The sequence below is a fragment of the Cherax quadricarinatus genome, chromosome 19, assembly GCF_038502225.1.
Source record: "Cherax quadricarinatus isolate ZL_2023a chromosome 19, ASM3850222v1, whole genome shotgun sequence".
NCBI classification, from domain to species: Eukaryota; Metazoa; Arthropoda; class Malacostraca; order Decapoda; family Parastacidae; genus Cherax; species Cherax quadricarinatus.
In genome coordinates this window covers 28,868,143-28,880,642 of record NC_091310.1, presented here as the reverse complement: position 1 = coordinate 28,880,642, position 12,500 = coordinate 28,868,143, and positions in this window count along the sequence as shown.

The window sequence follows — 12,500 nt, the reverse complement described above, 5'->3', positions numbered from 1 at the left end:
GAATATTATGCAGAGAATTCGTAGTTTTGAGACTGAGGAGGTGTAGAGTTATTAAAAGTATCATTCAAAGGGCTGTGGAGGACATGTTGAGATGGTTTAGACATTTAGAGAGGAGGTGGAAAAAAATATGATGACTAGGTGGGTTAATAAATCTGTAGTGGAGGGAAGGAGGAGAGGATAGAGGGAGGAGATAAAGGAGGTTTTAAGTGCTAGCGGCTTGGATATCCAACAGGTTCGTGTGAACATGTTAGATAGGAGTGAGTGGAGGTAAGCCGTTTTTATGATTTGACATGCTGTTTGAGTGTGAGCAAGAAAAGATTTATGAAGGAATTCGACAAAACTGGTTAGCTGGACTTGAGTCCTGGAGGTGAGAAGCACAGTGCCTGCACTCTGAAGGAGGAGTAGGGGGATGATGCAGTTTGGTGGGTCATCTGAACTGTGATGTTAACGATCTTCTGGCAAGACAGTGATTGAATGAGTGACAGTGAAAGTGTCTGTCTTCTTGTTTTCAGGTCACCCTTCCTCGGTGGTATACGGCCAGCGTGTTAATAATAATAATAATAATAATAATAATAATAATAATAATAATAATAATAATAGCACTGTTTCAAAAAACCATTGAGTTTGTTAAGCACAAAATTTACCTAAAATCTTTACTAATCGTCGTTCATGAAGTCACTTCTCTGCAGGTGCTATAGCACTCTCCTTCTAATTATCTTAGATTATCTCCTGTCTAATTATGTCATTATCTTTCCATTAGCTTAGATAGTCTGCGTGTGGAAGACACCAGCCTGAGCTTGCAGCTGCTGCTCCGGGTTCTAGATGCTAGACTGAGGGGGTCTTCATTTTTTCGACAACTTCGAGAAACATGCTGGCAGTAGTGGTTGTTGTGGTGGTGGTGATAGGGATGGTGATAGTGGTGATAGTGGTGGGGGTTGAGGTGATGGTGGTAGTAGGGACTAGTGACGAAGCCCCTCTGACATCAGAATATGTTACTCTAACAAGGGGACCCCCTCAGAGAAGTACGTCGGGGGTCGGAAATCGATGTCTGTGCTACTTGCCGATTCATGTTTTGGAGACTGACCCCTCAGAAGGGGCTGGAGGGGGCGGGGGTGAAGGGTTAGTGTGAAGGGGGAGGTGGGCTAGGGCAAGGTGGGCTATGAGGGGGGGGGGCTAAGTAATATAGTTATCGGTGAAACGATAGATAAAAGAGGTTAAGGCCTTTACTTAATTTTTATAAGTATAGCTTTGAAGGGATGGTGAGTGAGGTACACAGAAGGTAAATAGAAGAAGGTAGGAGACAAGTAAGACAAAATGGAGAATGATGGTAAGGAAGAAGAAGAAAGAAATTCAATGATTGAGATGGGGTGAATGAATGGAGGCATGAAGGAGTGAGAGATTATTTTTTCTTAAAATAGCAAAACTGGATATATCAGCAGTGTGCTGCTGCTCTATTCTATAAGATACTTACACAGTGAGAGCAAAAACAGCTATGTTTCCCTGTCATATCCCATCACGAAGGATGGATCTCACATATGGTGTTAAAATCTTTTTTGACGATATCGTTAAATTTTCCATTAAAATTTCATCGGGTAGAGGTGGATTCAGTACCACTTGGCAACTGCCATCTATCAGGATGGCCTCTCTCATGCACAGGAGAAATTGAATTTTTATGAAGATATTGTAATCATCACAGAGCGAAGCAACGAAAATTTTATTCTATAGGAGAGAAAAGCATAAGAAATACGAGACGGAATGTGGGAACTAGTCTACAATATATACCTAATAAAACAAATGTACATTCAAATACACGCACACACTCACACACACAGTCATAAAGATCGGGGAAGGGCAAAGAAGACCGCAGACAGAGTATAGGCTAGGTGGCCAAAGACTGCAAACCTCACTCGAGGAGAAATATCTTGGCGTGAGTATATTACCGAGCACATCTCCTGAGGCGCACATCAACCAGATAACTGCTGCAGCATATGGACGCCTGGCAAACCTGAGAACAGCGTTCCGATACCTCGGTAAGGAATCGTTGAACACTCTGTACACCGTGTACGTCAGGCCTATATTGGAGTATGCAGCACCAATTTGGAACTGACACCTAGCCAAGTATGTAAGAAAATTAGAGAAAGCGCGAAGGTTTGCAACAAGACTAGTTCCAGAGCTAAGGAGAATGTCCTACGAAGAAAGGTTAAGGGAAATCTGCCTGACGACATTGGAGGACAGCGGAGACATGATAACTACATACAAAATACTGCGAGGAATTGACAAGGTGGACAGAGACAGGATGTTCCAGAGATGGGACACAAAAGCAAGGGGTCACAATTGGAAGTTGAAGACTCAGATGAGTCCAAGGAATGTTAGGAAGTATTTCTTTAGTTAAGCTTAGGAAGTGGAATAATCTGGCAAATGACCTAGTGGAGGCAGGAACTATACGAATTTTTAAAGACGAGGTTAGATAAAGCTCATGGAGCAGGAAGAGAGAGGACCTAGCAGCGATCACTGAAGGGGCAATGCCAGGAGATATGACTCGACGCTTGCAACCACAAATAGGTGAGTACACACACACACACACACACACACACACACACACACACACACACCCACACACACACACACACACACACCCATATATATATATATATATTTATATATATATATATATATATATATATATATATATATATATATATATATATATATATATATATATATATATATATATATAACAGATTCCTTGTTGCAATAGACTGACAACGTTTCAAAACAACATTATATGACAAAGATCACATACTACCAGTATCCTGGCGACAAGAAGCAAGCCTCAAAATCATACACAAACTCACCTTCACACGCACAGCATCATACACTACATGCAGGCTGACCAAAGATAAGTCAGGCTGCACTATTAAGCATTAAATTATCTTAAGTTAGGTAGCTAGATGAACTTGTTAAAATAGAGATATATTTTTTTCATTAATGTTAATGTAAAAAATTTTAATTTTGAACCAAAAGGAACTTAGAAAACTTACCTAACCTTATTATAACAAGAGCAATTTATTTTAGCCTAATCCAACTAAATATATTTTAGATTTGTTTACAATAATTTAATACTAAACAAACACAGTGAAATATATTTTTTTCGTTAGGTTCAGAATGATTTTGGCGAAATTATTGCATACACAAATTTTCACTTGTCCTATATGGCAAGATGAACGTTGCTATTTAAGCCAAGATCGCAAGTTCTGCCTATTCTGCACGACATATATAATATTTATATATATATATATATATATATATATATATATATATGAGACGAGGATAGAAAAGAGAAACAGGAGAGTCAAAAGAGAGAGAGGAAGTAGAGATATGGTGAGTGTGGGAGAGAATGTGGTGAGGGAGGAATTTGGAAGAATGAAGGAAGAGGAGAGTCTGTAGGGATGGAGGAGGGTGGGAGGGAGGTGGGAGGGACGCAGAGTGAGGGAGAGATCCCAAGGTCGTTGTTGGTGCAGAGATCAATATTCCACTCATGGGTTGTGTAGCATCATGGGTGGTATAGCATCGTGGGTGGCATAGCATCATGGGTGGTGTATCATAGGTGGTATAGCGTCATGGGTGGTGCAGTATCATGGGTGGTGTAGCACCATGGGTGGTGTATCATGGGTGGTGTAACATCATGGGTGGTGTAGAATCATGGGTGGTGTAGCAGCATGAATGGTATATCATGGGTGGTGTAGCATCATAGTTGTTCTATCATGGGGGTGTAGCATGCTGGGTGGTGTATCATCTGCGGTATAGCATCATGGGTGTTGTACTATTACTGGGGGTGTAGCATCTTAGGTGGTGTAGCACCAAGGGTGGTGCATCATGGGTGGTGTAGCATCATGGGTGGTGTAGCATCATGGGTGGTGTAGCTTCATGGGTGGTGTAGCATCATAGGTGGTTTAGTATCATGGGTGGTGTAGTATCATGGGTGGTGTAGTATCATGGGTAGTGGAGTATCATGGGTGATGTAGCATCATCGGAGGTGTAGCATCATCGGTGGTGTAGCATCAAGGTTGGTGTACCATCATGGGTGGTGTATCATGGGTGGTGTAGATCATGGGTGGTGCAGCATCATTGGTATGAGTGTAGCATCATGGGTGTGAGTGTAGCATCATGGGTGTGAGCGTAGCATCATGGGTGTGAGCGTAGCATCATGGGTGTGAGTGTAGCATCATGGGTGTGAGTGCAGCATCATGAGTGTGAGCGTAGCATCATGGGTGTGAGTGTAGCATCATGGGTGTGAGCGTAGCATTATGGATGTGAGCGTAGCATCACAAGTGTGAACATAGCATCATAGGTGTGTGTGCCGTACGATTCCTGGAATGGAGAATGGTAGCGATGGATACACTAATGGTTGTTATGGGAGGCGTTATTATTGGTAAACACGTGGAGAGACCAGCCTGCCTCTCGGTTCGTCTCCAGGTCTATCGAGAAGTGACAAAGAATTGTATCGTCGCACGGGCAGGACGCAGCAAAGCTTGTTCGGAAGCCAGACTAAAAATATACCAACAATATATAATACTACAAAAGTATTATATTGTTAACTGCTCGGCGACGCTAACATGTGGCGTCCCCGACATACATCTAAACTAATACAAAGAATAGATGGCAGACACTTCAATCTCTGGATTGATTCTATACAATGATAGGAAACGTTGTAAAAATACAACAAGACATAAAACGTAGTGCATTAAAAATCATTTAAGATTGCATTTGAACAAATGAGATCGATCGATCGTTATTCGTGTGATCTACAGATTCTGTGGAAACTTATTTACAGAAAGTGTTCAACAGAACGGGCAAACTTGGTGCACACAAATCTTTTACAGCTAAATCTCAGGGTTCGGAGAGAACATGAACACTTAAAAAAAATGATCTACAATTAAAATAACATACTATGTGACTTACTACACACAGTTGAGTACTCATGTTTGTAGCATCATGGGTGGTGCAGCATCATGGATGTGAGTGTAGCATCATGGGTGGTGCAGCATCATGGACGTGAGTGTAGCATCATGGGTGGTGCAATATCAGGGACGTGAGTGTAGCATCATGGGTGGTGCAGCATCATGGATGTGAGTGTAGCATCATGGGTGGTGCAGTATCAGGGACGTGAGTGTAGCATCATGGGTGGTGCAGCATCATGGTTGTGAGTATAGCATCATGGGTGGTGCAGTATCAGGGACGTGAGTGTAGCATCATGGGTGGTGCAGCATCATGGTTGTGAGTATAGCATCATGGGTGGTGCAGTATCATGGACGTGAGTGTAACATCATGGGTGGTGTAGCATCATGGTTGTGAGTATAGCATCATGGGTGGTGCAGTATCATGGACGTGAGTGTAACATCATGGGTGGTGTAGCATCATGGTTGTGAGTATAGCATCATGGGTGGTGCAGTATCATGGACGTGAGTGTAACATCATGGGTGGTGCAGCATCATGGTTGTGAGTATAGCATCATGGGTGGTGCAGCATCATGGTTGTGAGTATAGCATCATGGGTGGTGCAGCATCATGGTTGTGAGTATAGCATCATGGGTGGTGCAGTATCATGGACGTGAGTGTAGCATCATGGGTGGTGCAGTATCAGGGACGTGAGTGTAACATCATGGGTGGTGCAGCATCATGGTTGTGAGTGTAGCATCATGGGTGGTGCAGCATCATGGTTGTGAGTGTAGCATCATCGGTGGTGCAGCATCATGGTTGTGAGTGTAGCATCATGGGTGTGAGTGTAGCATCATGGGTGTGAGTGTAGCATCATGGGTGGTGCAGCATCATGGATGTGAGTGTAGCATCATGGGTGGTGCAGCATCACGGATGTGAGTGTAGCATCATGGGTGGTGCAGCATCACGGATGTGAGTGTAGCATCATGGGTGGTGCAGCATCATGGACGTGAGTGTAGCATCATGGGTGGTGCAGTATCAGGGACGTGAGTGTAGCATCATGGGTGGTGCAGTATCAGGGAAGTGAGTGTAGCATCATGGGTGGTGCAGCATCATGGGTGTGAGTGTAGCATCGTGGGTGCTGTAGCATCATGGGTGCTTTAGTATTATGGGTGCTGTAGTATCATGGGTGATTCAGTACCATGGGTGCTGTAGTATCATGGGTGATTCAGTACCATGGGTGCTGTAGTATCATGGGGGCTGTAATATCATGGGTATGACAAACACTAGGAGGTTGAAAAAACTATTAAATACGATCTCCCATGAATGGGTTAATCCCAGTAATGCTCTCCCAAATCTCCATTAATGGAACCTGGCAAATAGGTATTGGATAAATAGGTTAACAGGTAACCGGGTTAACAGGTTGCTAGATTAACAGGTAACTAAGTTAACGGGTAGTTAGGTTACAAGAGAGCTAATTTTACAGGGCGCTAGGTTAACAGGGAGTTAGGTTAACAGAGAGCCAGGTCAAGAGGGAGCTAGATTAACAGGAAGCTAGGTTAACAGGGAGCTAGGTTAACACGGAACAAGGTTGACATGTAGCTAGTTAATTAGCTATCTAGTTAACGGGACTATTAGGTAACTAGACATCTAGGTGAGTCACTCGTTAACAACCCAACCTAATATTCAGGTTGTGCCTGTTATACTCAAGTATTTTAGTGCGAGTTATGAAGGCTACAACAGCCTGGTTGATCAGCCGACAGTGACGATTGACGTCAGGGCGGACGACTTTCTGGAGTCACATGTGAAGGTTACAGGTGCGCCAAAGGTAATGATTCAACGACACGGAACCTGAACTATAACGCGAACCCAAGGTGTGTACAGTATATTTACAGTATATGTATGCATGTACGGGAGTCTTAAACTGTGGTCCTAAGTATCGGCAGAGTCGAGCATTTACCGCTGACCTGCCAGATTCTTAACAGGAAATAATCCGGAAGCTGGACTTCTGTTCATGTCAGGTCAGTGGCATCAACTGTAACCTGACTCTCACACAACCTGGAGCTTTCACACTGAATATATCCTTATCTTCCTCAAAGCCGTTACGGTTGTTTATATATATGTATATATATATATATATATATATATATATATATATATATATATATATATATATATATATATATATATATACATATATATATATATACATATATATATATATACAGAGATTGGTGGATGAATTTGGTAGGGTGTGCAAAAGAAGAAAATTAAAAGTGAATACAGGAAAGAGTAAGGTTATGAGGATAAAAAGATTAGGTGACGAAAGATTGGATATCAGATTGGAGGGAGAGAGTATGGAGGAGGTGAATGTATTCAGATATTTGGGAGGCAAAGAGGGGAATGTATGAGAGTATAGTTTTACCAACGCTCTTATATGGGTGTGAAGCGTGGGTGATGAATGTTGCAGCGAGGAGAAGGCTGGAGGCAGTGGAGATTTCATGTCTGATGGCAATGTGTGGTGTGAATATAATGCAGAGAATTCGTAGTTTGGAAGTTAGGAGGAGGTGCGGGATTACCAAAACTGTTGTCCAGAGGGCTGAGGAAGGGTTGTTGAGGTGGTTCGGACATGTAGAGAGAATGGAGCGAAACAGAATGACTTCAAGAGTGTATCAGTCTGTAGTGGAAGGAAGGCGGGGTAGGGGTCGGCCTCGGAAAGGTTGGAGGGAGGGGGTAAAGGAGGTTTTGTGTGGGAGGGGGTAAAGGAGGTTTTGTGTGGGAGGGGCTTGGACTTCCAGCAGGCGTACGTGAGCGTGTTTGATAGTGAATGGAGACGAATGGTTTTTAATACTTAACGTGCTGTTGGAGTGTGAGCAAAGTAACATTTATGAAGGGGTTCAGGGAAACCGGCAGGCCGGACATGAGTCCTGGAGATGGGAAGTACAGTGTCTGCACTCTGAAGGAGGGGTGTTAATGTCACAGTTTAAAAACTGTAGTGTACAGCACCCTTCTGGCAAGACAGTGATGGAGTGAATGATGGTGAAAGTTTTTCTTTTTCGGGCCACCCTGCCTTGGTGGGAATCGGCCAGTGTGATAATAAAAAAATAAATAATATATATATATATATATATATATATATATATATATATATATATATATATATATATATATATATATATATATATATATATATATATGTCTTGAAAAGAAGTCTAGAGACTATTCTTTAAAGTCAGGGATTATTTATTTAAAAAGCACAAACAAGGATACATACAGGATAACATATAAGAGGTTATGAATCTCCTGCAGCACCTCCGTGGCTGGACACAAGCCAAGTATGCAGCAGGCATTACCCCTCTGGTCTGCCACACTGAGACGCTGCGACATGAAAGTGGGTCCTTAGTGGTGTCAGTGATCCTGAAACCTAGTTAGAGAGAGAGAGAGATTAAAACACACTGAGAGTACTTTATTCTTTAACTTATAGTAATAATGTCCGATGGTGAACAGATGATTTGCATCCTAAATTACCATTGCGTAATCGACAGACCATACTCTTTATAAACCAAGGTGTATGTTCACTGAGAGAGGTGTGTATATCTCAGTGTGTAGGTATACGGAGAGAATTTACTTGAGACCCTGTCTGAGAGTATAGAAAATCGTTAGTTACTGATGAACAGGTGATATGAAGCCTTAATTACCCTTGTGTAGTTGATAGGCTTTCAACCGACCAACATACCAAATACCAGGGTTTACAGGCTAGCTAAAATGCTCCTCAGTAAAGAGGCGACCTTACATTTATAGTCATGGTGTGTCGGGGTCCTGGCGTAATAAGACAGAGGCTACGAGACTTTGATGGACGGTAGATGGTAGTTATGTGAGGCTAAACATCTATTTTAGTATTGTGTAAGTGACAGTAACAGTGAGGGAAAACACGTCTGTGGTGAGGAAATTGGTGAGGGAAGGTTGGGAGGGTTGTATTGTGGTGGTAGTAGTGGTTGTTGTGGCGTTGTGGTTGTGGTGGTGTGGTTGTGGGAGGTGTGATTGGGGGTGTGTGGTTGTGGTGGTGGGGTTATGGTGGTGTGGTTGTGGTGGTGTGGTTGTGGTGGTGGGGTTGTGTTGGTGTGGCTGTGGTGGTGGGGTTATGGTGGTGTGGTTGTGGTGGTGTGGTTGTGGTGGTGTGGTTGTGGTGGTGTGGTTGTGGTGGTGGGGTTATGGTGATGTGGTTGTGGTGGTGGGGTTGTGGTGGTGTGGTTGTGGTGGTGGGTTTATGGTGGTGTGGTTGTGGTGGTGTGGTTGTGGTGGTGTGGTTATAGTGGTGTGGTTGTGGTGGTGTGGTTGTGGTGGTGTTTTTGTGGTGGTGTGATTGTGGTGGTGGGGTTATAGTGGTGTTGTGGTGGTGTGGTTGTGGTGGTGTGGTTGTGGTGGTGGGGTTATAGTGGTGTGGTTGTGGTGGTGTGGTTGTGGTGGTGTTTTTGTGGTGGTGTGATTGTGGTGGTGGGGTTATAGTGGTGTTGTGGTGGTGTGGTTGTGGTGGTGTGGTTGTGGTGGTGTGGTTGTGGTGGTGGGGTTGTGTTGGTGTGGTTGTGGTGGTGGGGTTATGGTGGTGGGGTTATGGTGGTGGGGTTGTGGTGGTGGGGTTATGGTGGTGGGGTTGTGGTGCAGGACTTCCAAGCAGGTCTCCTAACCCCCCTCCCCCCTCCCCCTCCCCCCTCCCCCTCCCCCCTCCCCCCTCCCCCTCCCCCCTTTCCCCTAATTTAACGTAGTTTTTCATTTTTATCACTTACACAAAATAATTACAAATGGTTTTATTTATTGACATAAATAACCGTGATTCATATAATACTCTTTATTTGTTAACAAACATAACATTAATATAATATAAACCATTTTGTAGATGAATGGTTCAGAGAACCGACATGTTGATAAATTAGACACATGTGCAACTCTTGGGTATCTTTATTGAGGAAACGTTTCGCCACACAGTGGCTTCACCAGTCCGTACGTAGGAGAATCTTGAAGAACAGGAGGAGAATGAGGTAATCAGTCCCTCAACCTTGAGTCGATGTGGTCAGTCCATCAATCTTGAATAGAATACGTATTCTATTCAAGATTGATGGACTGACCACATCGACTCAAGGTTGAGGGACTGATTACCTCATTCTCCTCCTGTTCTTCAAGATTCTCCTTTGTATGGACTGATGAAGCCACTGTGTGGCGAAACGTTTCCTCAATAAAGATACCCAAGAGTTGCACATGTGTCTAATTTATCAATATAAACCATAAGTTTAAATTCAACTAAACCATAAACGACGGGGATACGAATATTTTTAAATAAACCCTAATCAAATCGTTGAATTCCTAATTGATATTATCAAATAGGGATTTTACATATAAACATTTCCTGTTACTGGAAGTTTATTGACTATATAAACTGCATTTTTTAATGCAGATCTATTTTACAGGCCAGGAGCTGTTATCTTACCACAGCTCATTTCAAAGCCCAGGAATATAAAAAATATACTACCACCTCCTAGGATGCGACCCACACCAGTCAACTAACACCCAGGTACCTACTTACTGCTAGGTGAACAGGGACAGCAAGGTTAGGGAAATATGCCCAACGTTTGCAGCCATGCCCGGGGGATCGCACCACCGACACTCGGAATGTGAGGTGAGTGCGTTGCCAACCAAGCCACGGGCTGTTATTGATCTGCTCAACGAGTGCTAGAGACAGAATTAATAATGTATTGCAGGTCTGGCTTCCTTGTCAATGGCAAGTGGAAGTAAAGACACTGGTAGCAGAGAATCCTCTTGATGCAACGGATTCTTGTAGTATACCTGATGCTTGATCAGGTATACTACAAGACTGAGCAAATACGCTGCCACGTTATCCGAACGAACATCATGACATCAAGGCTCAGCCCTGTGCTCTTGATAAATGCTTCGCCTACACGGTAGGCTTCTTCAGTCAAATACTGAGCATAGACTGAAGGCAGAAGACGTGATGAGGTAAAGATGAGGTAATGAGTCCATACAAACCTTGTAGAAATAGAAGTTGTGAATCCTTCAGTCCTCAGAAGAGTTCAGCTCCATGGAGCTGAAAACTCGATATTCGGCTGAAGAAGTCTACTTTGTAAGCGAAACGTTTCGGAATAAAGATCACTAACTGTTGCACATGCGTGATCGTTAGTAGGTGGCGCTGTGAATGTGTTAGGTGGTAAAGGGGGAGAGGGACTGTTAAGGGAGTTACCTCGGTGTAGGTGAAAGAGGGGAGGGGGTGACGCCCCCTTTAGCTGCAGAGGACATTCAACCTCCTCCCCCACACACGCAGATTAGCGCTGGGTTATTTCTAGCTAGCTCACCCCTCACACATTCACTGTTTACAAATCTACTCAGAGCTCAAAGGTTACTCTCCGAAAGCGAAAACAAAGGCTAGAGGCTCCGCTACGTAAGCTGCATTTACCATACTTTTGAAAGGTTACACAACCTTTGTGGGTGGAAAATGTTCCATGGCGCTATTGTACTCTTAACTCTTCTCATCTTTGAGTAATATAATGTTGCTACTCACAGCGGGAGGATACTTCATATGTTCGTTGAGATTATTATTATTGTAATCAAGGGGAAGCACTAAACCCGTAGGATTATGCAGCGCCTGTGGGGGGATGTGGAAGGTATTCAGGCTTAATTCAGGGAACTGGAGCACAAATCCAATTCCCCCTAGATCAAGAGCCCCTCGTCAACATCAAGGAACGTTCCTTGAGGCTGTACGTTGAGAATGGTGCACTTCAAAATGGAGAGTTTCAAGTCTGCATTCACTGCGTTCGCCTGAGTTCCTGGCGGAAGTACATCTTCTCCATGATTACCTGTCGATGTTCCTGTAGGTAATGAGAGGGAAGTGCAGGTGTGGCCGGCAGGTTTGACGGTGGGATGCTTGGCAGATGTTTGGATACGTAGATGAGGGCGTAGATGGTGAGGAATCGATGATAAAAATGTGGATGCGACTGAAAGGTAACAGAGCAAAGATTATAGTTAAACGAGAGATTATGTACATGGCTCGGAGATAAGCGACAGATAACGTACATGGCTTTGAGATGGGCAATAGATAATGTACCTGGCTCGGAGATGGGTGATAGATTGCGTACACAGCTAGGAGATGGGTGATAAATAACGTATATAGCTTAGAAATGGGAGATAGATAACGTACTTGGCTTGGAGATGGGCGATAGACTACACACATAACTTGGAGATCTGACCTACTGTCTGGTGGGTGTTTGATGGGAGGCGGTGATGGGGTCATCTGCCTGACTAATGGAAGGCAAAGGAGAAACAGGCTAGTGGGACAGCAGTGGTAGGAGGTGGTACATGGGTACAAGCCGAATGTACCCACAAGATGTCCCGTAGCTCGAATGCTGGCGTACTTAGCTCACACGCTGAGGCCCGGGGCTCGATCCTCGGTGTGACTGGAAACATTAGGACGTGTTTCCTTAAGACACCTGCTGTCCGTGTTCACCTAGCAGTAAAATGGGTACCTGGGTGTTAATTGATTGGTGTGAGTCGCATCCT